We start from the raw sequence: 13475 nt of genomic DNA on the forward strand, positions 1-13475 counted from the left end.
GGCTCCAGCTACATTGCTTTTCACAGCACTGTTATCAATTTTGAAGCTCCACCTTTCTGCATAGGTATCTGTCTTGTTTGAATGTCGTATGCTGGTATCAAGATTGATCACTGACCACCAGCGCCCTTACACTGCTTCCGAAGTAGGCCCTTTGATGACGCATCGACGCCACGAATGTTCGACCTGTTGATTGATCTGTAGAATGCTAATACATTAAGCATTTTACCTGAGGAGCTTTTATCTAAATACACGGGAACGGAGACATATAGTTTTGATCGCATTCAAAAATTTTTTTGCATTAAAACAGTTATATATATATATATATATATATATATATATATATATATATATATATATATATATATATTCAGTCTACCGTGAAAAGTACAAGTTCAGTTTAGGCCATCGTTTTTTTAATTCTTGAAAATCACAGTTTCAGAAAAATGAACGCAAGTATCAAGTTTGCGACCCTGTAACTAAGCAATAAAGAAAAGAACATCACAGCTCTGTAAGCTACACTTATTAAAAATTGACAGTCACTTAAGTATCCTTAAATGATTTGAATGCGAAAGCGACCTTAATCCGGCCTAAACCACTTTAATCTACCTTATTCCACTTTAATCAACCTTAATCCACCTTAATGCACTTTAATCAACCTTAATATACTCTAATCTACCTTAATTCACTTTGATATACCTTCAGAACTGGTTTTGGCGCGTAAAACCCTAGAAAGAAGAAGATATACTGTCATCCACTTTAATCGACCTTCATTAACTACACCTTAATTCACTTTACTCCACCTTAAGTCACCTTACTCTAACTTGTTCTAACTTCAATCTTGACATACAAATATACAAGACGCTGATGGTGATCTTTCCTGCAACTCCTTGCGGACAACGCCTCTTTTATACGCCGCTATATAATGCTTTCCCATTATAACACAAAATTGTTGTATTATATAATATTGAGATAGAACTTATATGGACATTGCAGGCGCAGTTCTGCTGTCGCCGTCGGCGTCACCGTGATGATTCGTATAAGGTCCAAGGGCGATAGCATCGTCGACGTGCGCCGTATACTGTATGGGCGAATGAAGGCGTGCGAAGGTGAGCCGAGGATGGCGGGTCATTCTCACGCGCGCTATGGAGGACAGCGTGGAGGAAACGCGCCGTCTCCCGTTGCGCGACGGGTACCGGGGGAAGGGGAGGGAGAGGGCGTTTTACTGCGGCGGCGGCTGCGTATGGCGAGGCCGCGCGGCGCTTATCTTGAATGCGATCTGCGATGGGGGCAGAGTGCGCCGAGCGCTGATAACTTTGTGTGCGCTGTGTTCTCGCCTCTTCGCGTTGAAGCGAGAGGCAGCACAAAGGTAAATTCGCTCGCTGCTGCCGCCGCGCTTTCTCACTCGTGCGTTTTGACAGCGAGTGTGCGGGGTCATCGAATGAGGTGTGTTGAATGTTTGCTTGCGCACGTGTGACACCATGCTTGTTAATTTAGTTAGTAAGCGAATGTTTACAAGTTTATACGGTCGATAATGCTACTATCCTTACTGCGTATAGCTGTCTACTAATTTGCTTTCGTAATCGATGCTTCCCCTTTCGGGCGAATCTGCGGCATTTTATATACAACTCTGTGATATACCTTTGGTCTCTGAATATGAATCAGTTTCTGGAATACCAGCGCTTACACGAATCACACTTAATAGAGTGACACTCACATCGCGCTGTGTCGCTGTTTTCTGTGTGCTACGTCCAATCGCTGGTCCTGCAGTATCTGAACCACGCTACAATGGCTGGCCAAACACAGAAAACAAATGCAGAAAAATATCGAACACGCAGGATAGTTTTCAGAAATACAATGCGAACTTATACTGTTTGGTTATAATGCTCGTGAAAACATGTAGAAAATGCAAATACGCAATTAACAAGACTGAGGGAGATTGGGAGGAAGATTGCGAAGCTGGAAAGGCCATGCAAAAAAAGCACAGAACCGATGACCGGTGGTCTGTTATAGAGTGACGGCACATGTGGGCAGGGCAAGGAAACGCTGTCGGAAACGGCCGGGAATTAGGTAGTGTGCTGACGATTAGGAAGTTTGCAGGCATAGGATTGAGTCTATTTGCTGACGCAAGAGAAATGTGATTAGAGATTACTGGGACAAGCCTTCGTGCTGCAATTGTGGACAGAATAGAAAGTAATGTTGATGACAACGAAGGTCGTGTTGTGGCGGCCAGGGGCGTAGCCGGGAAAGGAGGGAGGTGCTCAGAGGGCACGTGACCCCCTGCCGCCGTTTCTCTGAAATTTCCATGTAATTAGTTGGTTGACGATAGAGGCCACGCTTGCTATCACGGAATGCCCTTCACAATATTGATACATGCATACTACGTGTTTCTTGTGGACGATGCGCGCGGGTGCCCCGACGAAGACGACTAAGTGCTCCTTGCGCTCGAGCTGTCGGCTGAACTGGCCAGCTCTGCAGTTGTCTTTTGTAAATAGACATTGTAAATAGTCACCAGTGCCTAATCCTTCGTTCGCGTAACATTTTGGTGGCGGTATCGTGGACCTAATGTGGTGGAGGGTGGTGGGATCGGACGTCTTTGACGGACTGAGGTACAGGAAAAGACGTGACAGCACGGATTTTACCCGGGTCTGGTTGAATACCGGAAGCGTCGACGAGGTGGCTCAGCACTGTAATCTGCCGACGACCGAAGCGACACTTCGATAAATTTAGTTGGAGCCCCGCCTCGCGCAGGACCTGAAGAGCAGCTGATAAGAGCTCAAGGCAAGCCCGTAGCCAGGGGGGAGGGGCTAACCCCCCCCCCCCTGAAATTTTTATCTTTACCGAAAATAATTACTGAAAAATAGGTGCTTTCCTGAAATAGTCAAGGCCTTCAGCAAGTCCTCCCCGAAAAAAATTACTGGCTGCGGGCCTGGCTCAAGGTCTGTCTCAAATGTAGGTGAAAATATGAGAACGTCGTTTAGGTAGCAGAGGCATGCTGACCATTTGAACCCTCGAAGCAAAGAGCCTACATGTATTGCATGTAGGCTCCCTACTTGGAGTCGAGTTGAGTGGAGGGATGTTTAAGTGGTTCAAGTGGTTTAATATGCAAGTGCCGCAAGCGCGGGATACTTGTCATAAAACGACGTGCGACAACGCCTGCCTGCCGCCCCCCCCCCCCCCTCCCTCTTAAAAAAAAAAAAAAAAAAAAAACCACCGCCCAGGCACTCCGTACAGATGGTTAACCAGTGAAGCTGAAGCGTGCGGCCCCGGTGTTTATCGCTGGGTTAGTCCCAGCAGTTCATTAAATGACGGCTTGGTAGGCTGCGGGATCCTCAGTACACAGTTTCTGCGCGCGCTCGGCTGCACGAGCCTGCTCGTTCTGCCCGGGCTCCAGCATCGGTACGACGTATGCGAGCTCGTTCCCGGTTCTGCTTGTGGAGTTTCTGATCGAAAGCTGCCTGCGCCTCAGGAGTACGTATGACGCGTGGCCTACCAATTTCGGAGCCGGAGAGAAGCTGCTGCGCGAGCGCTTGGCTGCGACCGAGAGCAACGACGTCACTACTCGCGCAGCCAATCACGCGCCTCTCTTTCTCTTTCATTGCGATAGCAATTATATGGGCACTCCAAGCGCATTTCTGCCGTCGGCATCGCCGTCGTCGTCGCCGTGTGATTCCGTAGAAATGCGACGGCTATAAAATCGTCGCCGTGCGCCGTACGCTGAGCGTGCTAGTGAAAGCGTACGAGGGTGAGCCGGCAATCGCGGCTCAATGTAGCGCACGCGATTTAGGCAAGCCGGAAGCGCGCGGTCTTCTCTCGCGCGCGAGGCACGGGGGCGAGGAGAAGGAGAGAGGGGCGGGGTGCGTTCTGCTCCGTTGGCTGCTGCTCACAGCACGGCCGAGCGGGCGCCGTATCTTGAAAGCGATCTGCGATGTGGGCGAAGTGCGCGCCCGCGCGGGCCTCATCTTCAAAGCGATCTGCGATGGGGACAAAGTGCATGCGCTGAGTAATGGCGGCTTCGTATGCGCTGTGTTTTCGACGTTTAGTTCGCGTTGAAGGGAGACGAGAGACAGCGCGAAGGTCAATTTGCCCGCTACTGCTGGCGCGCTTTCGCACTCCGGCGCTTTCACAGCGAGTTTCCGCGGTCATCGAGCGAGATGTGTTCAAGTTTGCCTGTGCGAATCGGCTAGCCGTATACTGCTTCGCTGTAAAATGCCTGGCTACTTGACTGGTGGGGGGGGGGGGGGGGGGGAGAAATTATGTACAAAGTTAAACTGTATCGTAAACTACACTTTTTTCTACCAAAGTCGCAACAATTAAGGCAGCCAGAGATTGGCCCTACATAGGTGGTGGTGTGAGAAGGATAATTACGGCATTTTCACCTCGTGACTGGAGGTATCGCGCTGCACCGACGACGCCGTCGTCGACGCCAACGTCGCCACCAACGTCGCGCTTCCGCCGTTGCTACTTTTGATCTTCATCACGCATGCCTTCAAGGATGGGCTCGAGGATCTGCAGCTGAAGTCCTCGCTCTCGGCGGACGCGAAAATGCTCGTACCTGCAACCCAGTAAGGACCCCGCGTGCATCAAAACAGCTAGTTTCAGTCGGCCACCGGCTGCCGCAATACGTGCGGCTGCATAGTGACAGCACTTAATGAGTGGAATAAATGGTATCTACACAGTCAAAGCTTTTGCACCTTTTTTTGAACTTGTTGAAGAGTTCTCTAGTGTGCCTCATGTAGCTGACATCCGCAACCTTAAGGCTTTAAGACAAAAAGAACTTGCGTTTTATGCGAAGGCTAGAGTAAACTACACCAGCGATGAGAGGAGTTATAGTTGAAAACTGCGCATTCATTAAGACCACCTGGTCGTGCGTGCCGACACATCTGACACGAGAGGTTGACAGCGCGATGGCAATTAAAGTTTATTTCCTGCAGTTTTGTGTCGTCTGTCGCAGCTGTAATCTGTCGCAGTTATCAACAAAAATTCGCAAAAAAAAAAGTCATCTGTGCCCTTCAGTGATTCGATCCTACTGGTGTTAGTCATGGGACAATCCAGCACCCTTAAGGGTGAGAGAACTTTTCCTGCGTATCGTTCGAAGCGCATACGTAATTGTGTTCATTGGGTGATGTTTCTTCTTTTGACAAAGAATGATTCGCCTTACCCATTAAGGGCCAGGAGATAAAGATGAGTGAGTGGATAAAGATTAAAAAAAAAAGTATAGAAGGAATGTGGTTGACGGGATTTTCCGCACCAAGTATAAATGGAGATCTGAATAGGAAGCGTCTAGAAAGTAAGTGCTTTCCTCTGTGTCTAAGCCGCAGGTTAAGCGCTTACTTCGTGGCAATTATCATAGTCGTCGTCATCCTGTCTAAATCCATGTGCAGGACGACGCCCTTTGCCAAAGATCTCCAACGCATCCTTTTCCAAGTGCGTGCCAAATTGTAAATATCGTCATTCGATTATAACCTGCCTAACTGTCACTTCGACTACGTTCTCCTTCTTTTGGCAACCACATCGTTACTATCTGACAGATCACTGCGACTGTCTGCTCTGCACTCGAGTAGTCATTACATCAACTAGGTTTCTATCCCAACCTCAAATATAGAGTATCTCCTACTTGCAACGCGTTTACTTTTACTCGTCGTTGTTGTACCTCTTAACGTTATATATGCTGATTACTTGCAGTCGCATAACTCGTTGCCCGAGCCTCGGATTCCAGTAATATTCCTTCGTTATCTCCGCAAAGTTTCATTCGTACTAGGAGGGCCCAGTAACTTCAGTGGACGTGACCTCATGTCGTCGTGATCACAGAAACTTGGCTCCGTGATGACATTCATGACAACAGCATCATTCGGCCTTCGTATCAAATTTTTAGGCGGTATATGAATGCAACAAGCCGTGTCGTCGCCGTCTTGATAAAACATAACATTCCAGCAACTCTTCTAATAAAACAAATCGACCATAATGAAAAACAAAGCTAAATAAGTATGGGCGTTTTCGTGCCCAAAACCACGATCTGATTACGAGGCACGCCGTAGTGGGGGACTCCGGAACAATTTAGACCACCTGGGGCTCTTTAACGTGCACCTAAATCTAAGTATACGGTTGTTTTCGCATTTCGCCCCCATCGAAATGCGGCCGCCGTGGCCGGAATTCGATCCCGCGTCCTCGTGCTTAGCAACCCAATACCATAGTCACTAAGCAACCAATCACGAAAGCATTTCTTTAAAGTTGTCATGCTGGGGCTTTATTAGTCTTCGCCATGTACCGTTCTCCCGACGCAACACCGCAGTTCTTGCATGATCTATACGACCACATCTCCAATTTCGTGCAGGAGGAAATAATTATTGATGGCGGTTTCAACCTTCCTGGTGTTGACTTGGACGATCTTTTTGCTTATCATGATCATAGCGTGCATGTTCAGAGTGTGCCAGACTATGCTGTGCAGGAATCTGCAGCAAGCGGTTAAGCAACCTTCTCGCGTTCAAGCAATTCGTCCTCAATATTGGATCTTCTTTTTCTAAGCCGATGTATGAAAAATTTTGCTGTGTACTTCCAACCAGGTCTTTCAGATAGTTACATGGTGAAGTAACAACACACCCCCTTAAAGCACGAAATAGTGCTCCTATAAAACCGGTGACTTATTTTATTTTATTTTTTTTTTTGCGTGCGAAAGATGAAAGTATTTTACCTTGGTCTTAACCTCAGCAGTTTTGGTGGGTCTGATGTTTCAGAGCTATGGGATAAATTTTAAACAGTTATGTTTGTACTGCATAGACAACTTTGTGCCAAATCAAACAAGAAAATCAGCGAAAATCAAACAGCGCCAGTGCCAAATCAAACAGCGAAAAACACTGCATATCCACGGGGTGAATGATGATGAGTGGGCGAAGCTCCGGAGGGAATCATCGGTAAACCGTGAATCTTCCGTGTAATTCGCCCAGTCTCGCCGCACTAAATCGAACGATTGACTTCCACTAATATCACGCGCCATATGTGACGTCATTCCTATTTTATAACAGCGCCCTTCATTATAATTGCACCATCTCCCGCTTAAGGGGACGCTAGCACAAACGCGTTAGAAACGTGCAGTACTCTCTAGCAACGCCTCTTTATAGGAGGCGTTGTCTCTAGTAAGGGGGAGAGGCCACAGCGTCTTACGCAGCCGTTTACACATGCCGGAACGTGCACCGCGTTTGCCGACGCCATCACATGACTGCTGAGAGAGTATAACCCCCGTATTCATAAACGCTCCTCGACTTGAACTTGACTTGCCACCGCCTTCAACGCGTTTCGAACGCGCTGCCCAAGGCGGTGGCAAGTCAAGTTCAAGTCGAGGAGCGTTTATGAATACGGGGGTAAGGCGGAGAGGCCACAGCGTCTTACACCAGCTTCTTACACGGGCCGTAACGCGCTAGCACAAACGCGTTAGAAAGGCGCAGTCTTTCGTTAATGTTGGGTATTTATTGTCATCGTGGTGCGTGTGTCCATGTGCGCTTCGTGGCGCAGTGGCTAGCGCCGCGCGTTCGGAAGCGAGGGGTCCCTGGTTCGATTCCGCGCTACGGACACAACTTTCGGAATTCTTTTTTTTCATAAAAGTAGACGTGGCTACCTACTAAGACGACGACTACTGCTACTACTACTACATACTACAGAGGAGGGACAGACCCACACCCTAAGGAGCTTCGCCCCTAAAAAATTCCATGGATAATGTGCGATATGTTGCACAAGAAAACTAAACCCGTTAAGACGAGGTGGTGCCTCCTACAGCACTATCCGAACGAATCAGACACTCTTAAAACAATCTGTATGCTCTGCCAAGCATATCTATTTTCAGCATACGCTGCCTAACTTTATCCAGACGGCCTCTAAAATTTCTGGTTATAGTTCTGTCGAAAAAAAGTGGGCATTATTCAAATAATGCATGATGAAACCATTGTTACAGATAAGCAAAGCTTCGCTTGACATTTAAATATGTACTTTCAGAACGTTTTCATAAAGGCTTGTGATAGTGGATTCGTTGATACCACGTCGTGTCATCTCAACTGGTTTCATTATCGTATTATTATCAGGCGTGGTGTCTGATAATGTACAAAATGCATTTCTGCGTCGACATGCCGAGATGGTTGCCAGTTTAATTGTAATTGTCTTTCGTGCTTAGCTTCTTTCATCTAGCTTCCCAGCGATTGGAAAACAGCACGAATCGTGCCAACATTCCAAACAGGGAATAAATCATTGCTCTCAAATTATCGTCCCATATCTCTTACTTGTTCTTGTTGCAAAATTCTTGATCATGTCAGTCAACTATATCACTGACTTTCTAAACAATACGAATATATTAACCACTTTGCGACATGGTTTCAAGAAGGGGCTTTTCAACTGCTACTCAATTGGTCTCTGTCATACATACTTTTGCATCTATTCCAGATAAATATGGGCAAAATAATGTATAATTCTTATTGGGCTTCAAGAAAGCTTTTGATTTAGTTCCTCGCGCTAAACTTATTTTCAAACTTAAAAATGCCGGCCTACCAGATTTTATTGTAAATTGGTTTCCTGCTTACTTATCTAATCGCACACAGTTGCTTAATATAAACGGTTACTGCTCATCACAATTTCCAGTTGCATCAGGCGTTCCTCAGGGAAGTGTTTTAGGACCCTTGCTTTCTTAATATATATTAATGATATTGTTAAAGTTATCTCTGAACCTGTTGAAACAAAGCTATTCGCTGGCGTTAGTGTCATGTTTAAGGAAATTGCTAGCGTAGGCGATCAGCTGCTTCTAAATACTTGCCTTGGTAACGTTTATCATTGGTGCAACCAATGGGGTATGAACCTAAACTCCGCATGAGTTTAGGTTCATACCTCAAAACACTATGAATGTCACAAGAAAGGAAAATTATTTCTCGTCTCCATATACGCTATCATGTCACCTGCTGAAGGAAGTCAGCGAATGTAAGTACCTTGGCGTAACGATAAGAAAGAATCTCAGTTGTAATAAACATGTATCTAACATATTGTCACGAGCGGCGATCCTGTGGTCGGTGCTTGGACGATGACAACGACGACGGGTGGTTTTTCTGGTGTGCACGCGCTCCCCTGAACGATTGCTGCAGCGTTGTGCGCCTTACCCTGTAAATATATCCATTCTATATATATTCTCCCCGTAACATCTTTGGTGGACGTGCGGGGTACGCTCGCTACAACACCGGGAACTGGATCTTCGCAGCGGACGGCGCGTTGCTGCCACCACAATGACCGACCAAGCGACCCAGTGTGAGCAAGACCCGTCACCGGTCATTCTCTTGCACCCTCGTGATCCCGGGACATTCAACGGCACCAGCGGCGTGGACGTCGATGCATGGCTGGCAATGTATGAGCGCGTCAGCCGCACTAACAAGTGGGACCCGACCATAATGCTGGCGAATCTCATCTTCTATTTGCGGGGCACTGCGCTACTCTGGTTCGAGACGCATGAGGCAGATCTGACGAGTTGGGACGTCTGTAAGCAGAAATTACGCGATCTATTTGGGAGACCTATCGCACGACAACTAGCGGCCAAGCAGGAGCTCGCAATTCGTGCTCAGACGTCTACGGAGCCGTACATCTCGTATATTCAGGACGTGTTGTCTCTGTGCAACAAGGTCGACAAGGACATGCCTGAAGTGGACAAAGTGGGCCACGTACTGAAAGGCATAGCCGACGACGCATTCAATCTGCTACTGTGTAAGAACTGCTCAACGGTGGAGTCGGTCATCGCTGAATGTCGTCGTTTTGAGCTGGCCAAAAGTCAACGTATCACTCACCGCTTCGACCGACTTCCTAATACGGCTGCCACGTCCTCCTGCGAAGGTTTAGCCACGCTTCGGCAAGCGCAAGCTCCAGAAAACGTCACCAGGATCGTCCGTCGAGAACTCGAGGCCATGGCACCCGTTACACCTCATGACGGTATGCAAAGCAACAACCTGGCTCCGATTTCGCTAATTCAGGCCGTGGTTCGCCAAGAGGTCGCGAATATGGGCATTTTACCCACCTTTGATAACGGTCATACTGCTACCAACCCGGTCGCCCCTGTCAGTCGCTGCTGCAAGACCGAACACGACCTTCAGGCCACGTTATCGAAATCCAGCCGATTGGCGCACACCTGATGACCGGCCCATCTGCTTCACGTGCTCTCGGATTGGACACATCGCCCGCCATTGCCGCAGCCGCTGGCCCACGTCCTATCGCCCAAACACTTACAATCGCCCGGACCATGCACCATATGCCCCGTCGTTCCGTCCTGAGGCCTCAAGTGCTGAACGTCCTCCTAGGGAAAACCGGATCAGCCGCTCACCATCGCCCCAGCGCCGTCAGTCCCGCTCGCCCCAACCTCGCCGCTCTCGGTCTCCCTTTGGCCGCCTCTCGGAAAACTAGCCAGTGCAGCCCCCGGAGGTGACGCTGCATTTACGACCCGGCCTGAAAATCCTCTGATTGTCCCTTATACCCGATGCAACCTTCTTGAAGTTCTGGTTGATGGTGTGGCAGTTACCGCTCTTGTTGATACCGGCGCACAAATTTCTGTAATGAGCTCGAGCCTCCGGCGCCGCCTCCAGAAAGTCCTGACGCCCGCGACTTCACCTACCGTCCGAGTAGCCGACGGGAGTACACCTGCCGTACTTGGAATGTGCACTGCACGCATCACTATTTCTGGTCGCCACACATCTGTTCTTTTTGCTGTTCTAGAACAGTGCCCCCATGACCTCATCTTGGGAATCGACTTTCTGTCCACACACGCTGCCCTTATCGACTGCTCCGCGGGCCTTCTCCGGCTAGAACTTCCTTCGTGCCCCGACAACGTTGATGCCGGCCCACCCCGCCTACGCTCCGTCGAGTTTCTTCGACTGCCTCCGCAAGCCGCAATATACGTCCAGCTGTCAGCCTTTCCGCCCCTACCCGACGGCGACTACGTTGCCTGCCCTATTCCTGAGGTCGCCATGACACGCAACGTCGCGCTACCCTATACGGTGGTGACAGTTAGAAACAACGGCACCGCCTTTCCCATCCTCAATTTTGGCTACTCGACGCAAGTTCTTCCTCGCGGCATATCACTCGCTCATCTGACCCCATTGGCCGGCCACACGGTTTCTGCCTTGACCACAGAACCTCCACCGGATTTTTCACCGCCGTCATCGCAGTCAGGTTCGTCCTGCGACCACTTCGCCCGCATGATATCAGGAGACCTCGCTCCGGCACAGTCCGCTGCCCTTCGCCGCGTGCTGGTTTCCTACCAGGATATCTTTGACTTTGGCGACCGTCCTTTGGGCCAGACTTCCGTCGTCACCCATCGCATTCATACCGGCGATGCGAGTCCTATTCACCGACGGCCTTACCGTGTGTCAGCTCCGGAGCGTGCTGTCATCCAACAGGAAGTGGAGAAAATGCTGGGCAAAGGCATAATTGAACCCTCATGCAGTCCTTGGGCCTCTCCCGTCGTACTCGTGAAAAAGAAGGACAATAGCTGGAGATTCTGTGTAGACTACCGCCACCTTAACCAGATTACCAAGAAGGATGTGTATCCTCTCCCGCGTATTGATGACGCACTGGACTGCTTGCACGGCGCCAGATATTTCTCTTCCATCGACCTGCGCTCAGGATACTGGCAAATCGCTGTGGACGACCAAGACCGCGAGAAGACCGCCTTCGTGACTCCTGATGGCCTCTATCAATTTAAAGTGATGCCTTTTGGCCTATGTAACGCCCCTGCTACTTTCGAGCGCATGATGGACTCTCTTCTTCGAGGCATCAAGTGGTCCATATGCCTTTGCTACCTGGACGATGTTATCGTTTTTTCGACTACGTTTGAAAACCATCTCACTCGCCTGTCCACCGTCCTTGATGTTTTTCGCCGCGCTCGTCTTCAGCTTAACTCGTCGAAATGTCGCTTTGGGCACCGTCAAATCTGCGTTCTCGGCCACCTTGTTGACGCTGCAGGCGTGCAGCCAGACCCTGACAAAGTCCGCGCGGTTAGTCAGTTCCCTACTCCACGGTCGGCCAAGGATGTCCGCAGTTTTCTTGGCCTGTGTTCATACTTCCGTCGTTTTGTCCAGAACTTCGCGGAAGTGGCCCGCCCTCTAACTGGCCTACTCAAGAAGGACGTCGTTTTCACTTGGGGTCGTGACCAAGCGGACGCCTTTTCATCGCTCGTTGCCATCCTAACGAACTCACCTGTTCTAGCACATTTCGACCCGTCAGCCAGCACGGACGTTCGTACCGACGCCAGTGGCCACGGTATAGGCGCCGTCCTTGCACAACAGCAGCACGGCCTCCACCGCGTGGTCGCCTATGCAAGCCGCCTTCTGTCGCCATCGGAGCAAAATTACTCTATCACAGAACGCGAGTGCTTAGCACTCGTCTGGGCCATCGCAAAATTCCGTCCGTACCTGTATGGCAGGCACTTTTCAGTTATTACAGACCACCATGCGCTTTGCTGGCTCTCCTCGCTCAAGGATCCCACTGGTCGCCTTGGCCGTTGGGCACTCCGCTTGCAAGAGTACTCATTTTCTGTTTTCTACAAATCTGGACGGCTTCACCAAGACGCTGACTGCTTGTCACGATACCCGGTCGATCCCCCTGATACACTGGAAGATGAATCTGACACCTTTGTTCTGGCCATTACAGACTTCGTCCACATAGCTGACGAACAGCGCCGCGACTCATCTTTGCGGCCTATTATAGACGGTCTCAACTCGCCACACCCTGACCCTTCCCTACGGATGTTTGCGCTCCACAATGACACCTTACACCGCTACAACGCCCGGCCTGACGGCGCTGAGCTCTTGCTTGTTGTCCCCGCGCATCTTCGCTCTACTGTTTTGCGCCAGCTTCACGATGCACCGACGGCCGGACACCTAGGCGTGTCACGCACGTATGATCGCATCCGTAGGCGCTTCTTTTGGCCTGGTCTCTACCGTTCTGTGCGACAGTACGTTGCGGCTTGTGACCACTGCCAGCGACGCAAGACTCCTGCCCTACTGCCTGCTGGCAGCCTTCAGCCCCTCGACATCCCTGATGAACCATTTTTCCGGGTGGGACTCGATCTTCTAGGGCCTTTTCCCATGTCAACCACTGGCAATAGATGGGTTGCAGTCGCTACTGACTACGCAACGCGGTACGCTGTTACACGAGCACTTCCCACCAGCTGTGCTACTGATGTAGCCGATTTCCTTCTTCACGACGTCATCCTGCGCCACGGTGCTCCTCGTCAGTTAATCACGGACCGCGGCCGCTGCTTCCTGTCTAAAGTGGTCGACGACATTCTTCGTTCTTGCAAGACCAATCACAAGTTCACCACTGCGTACCATCCACAGACAAACGGCCTTACTGAACGCCTCAACCGTACTCTCACAGATATGCTTGCTATGTACGTGTCTGAGGACCACCGAGACTGGGACATTAACTTGCCTTTTGTGACCTTCGCCTACAACTCTTCTCGTCAC

Source organism: Dermacentor silvarum, chromosome 9, assembly GCF_013339745.2.
Source record: "Dermacentor silvarum isolate Dsil-2018 chromosome 9, BIME_Dsil_1.4, whole genome shotgun sequence".
In the NCBI taxonomy this organism is placed as follows: Eukaryota; Metazoa; Arthropoda; class Arachnida; order Ixodida; family Ixodidae; genus Dermacentor; species Dermacentor silvarum.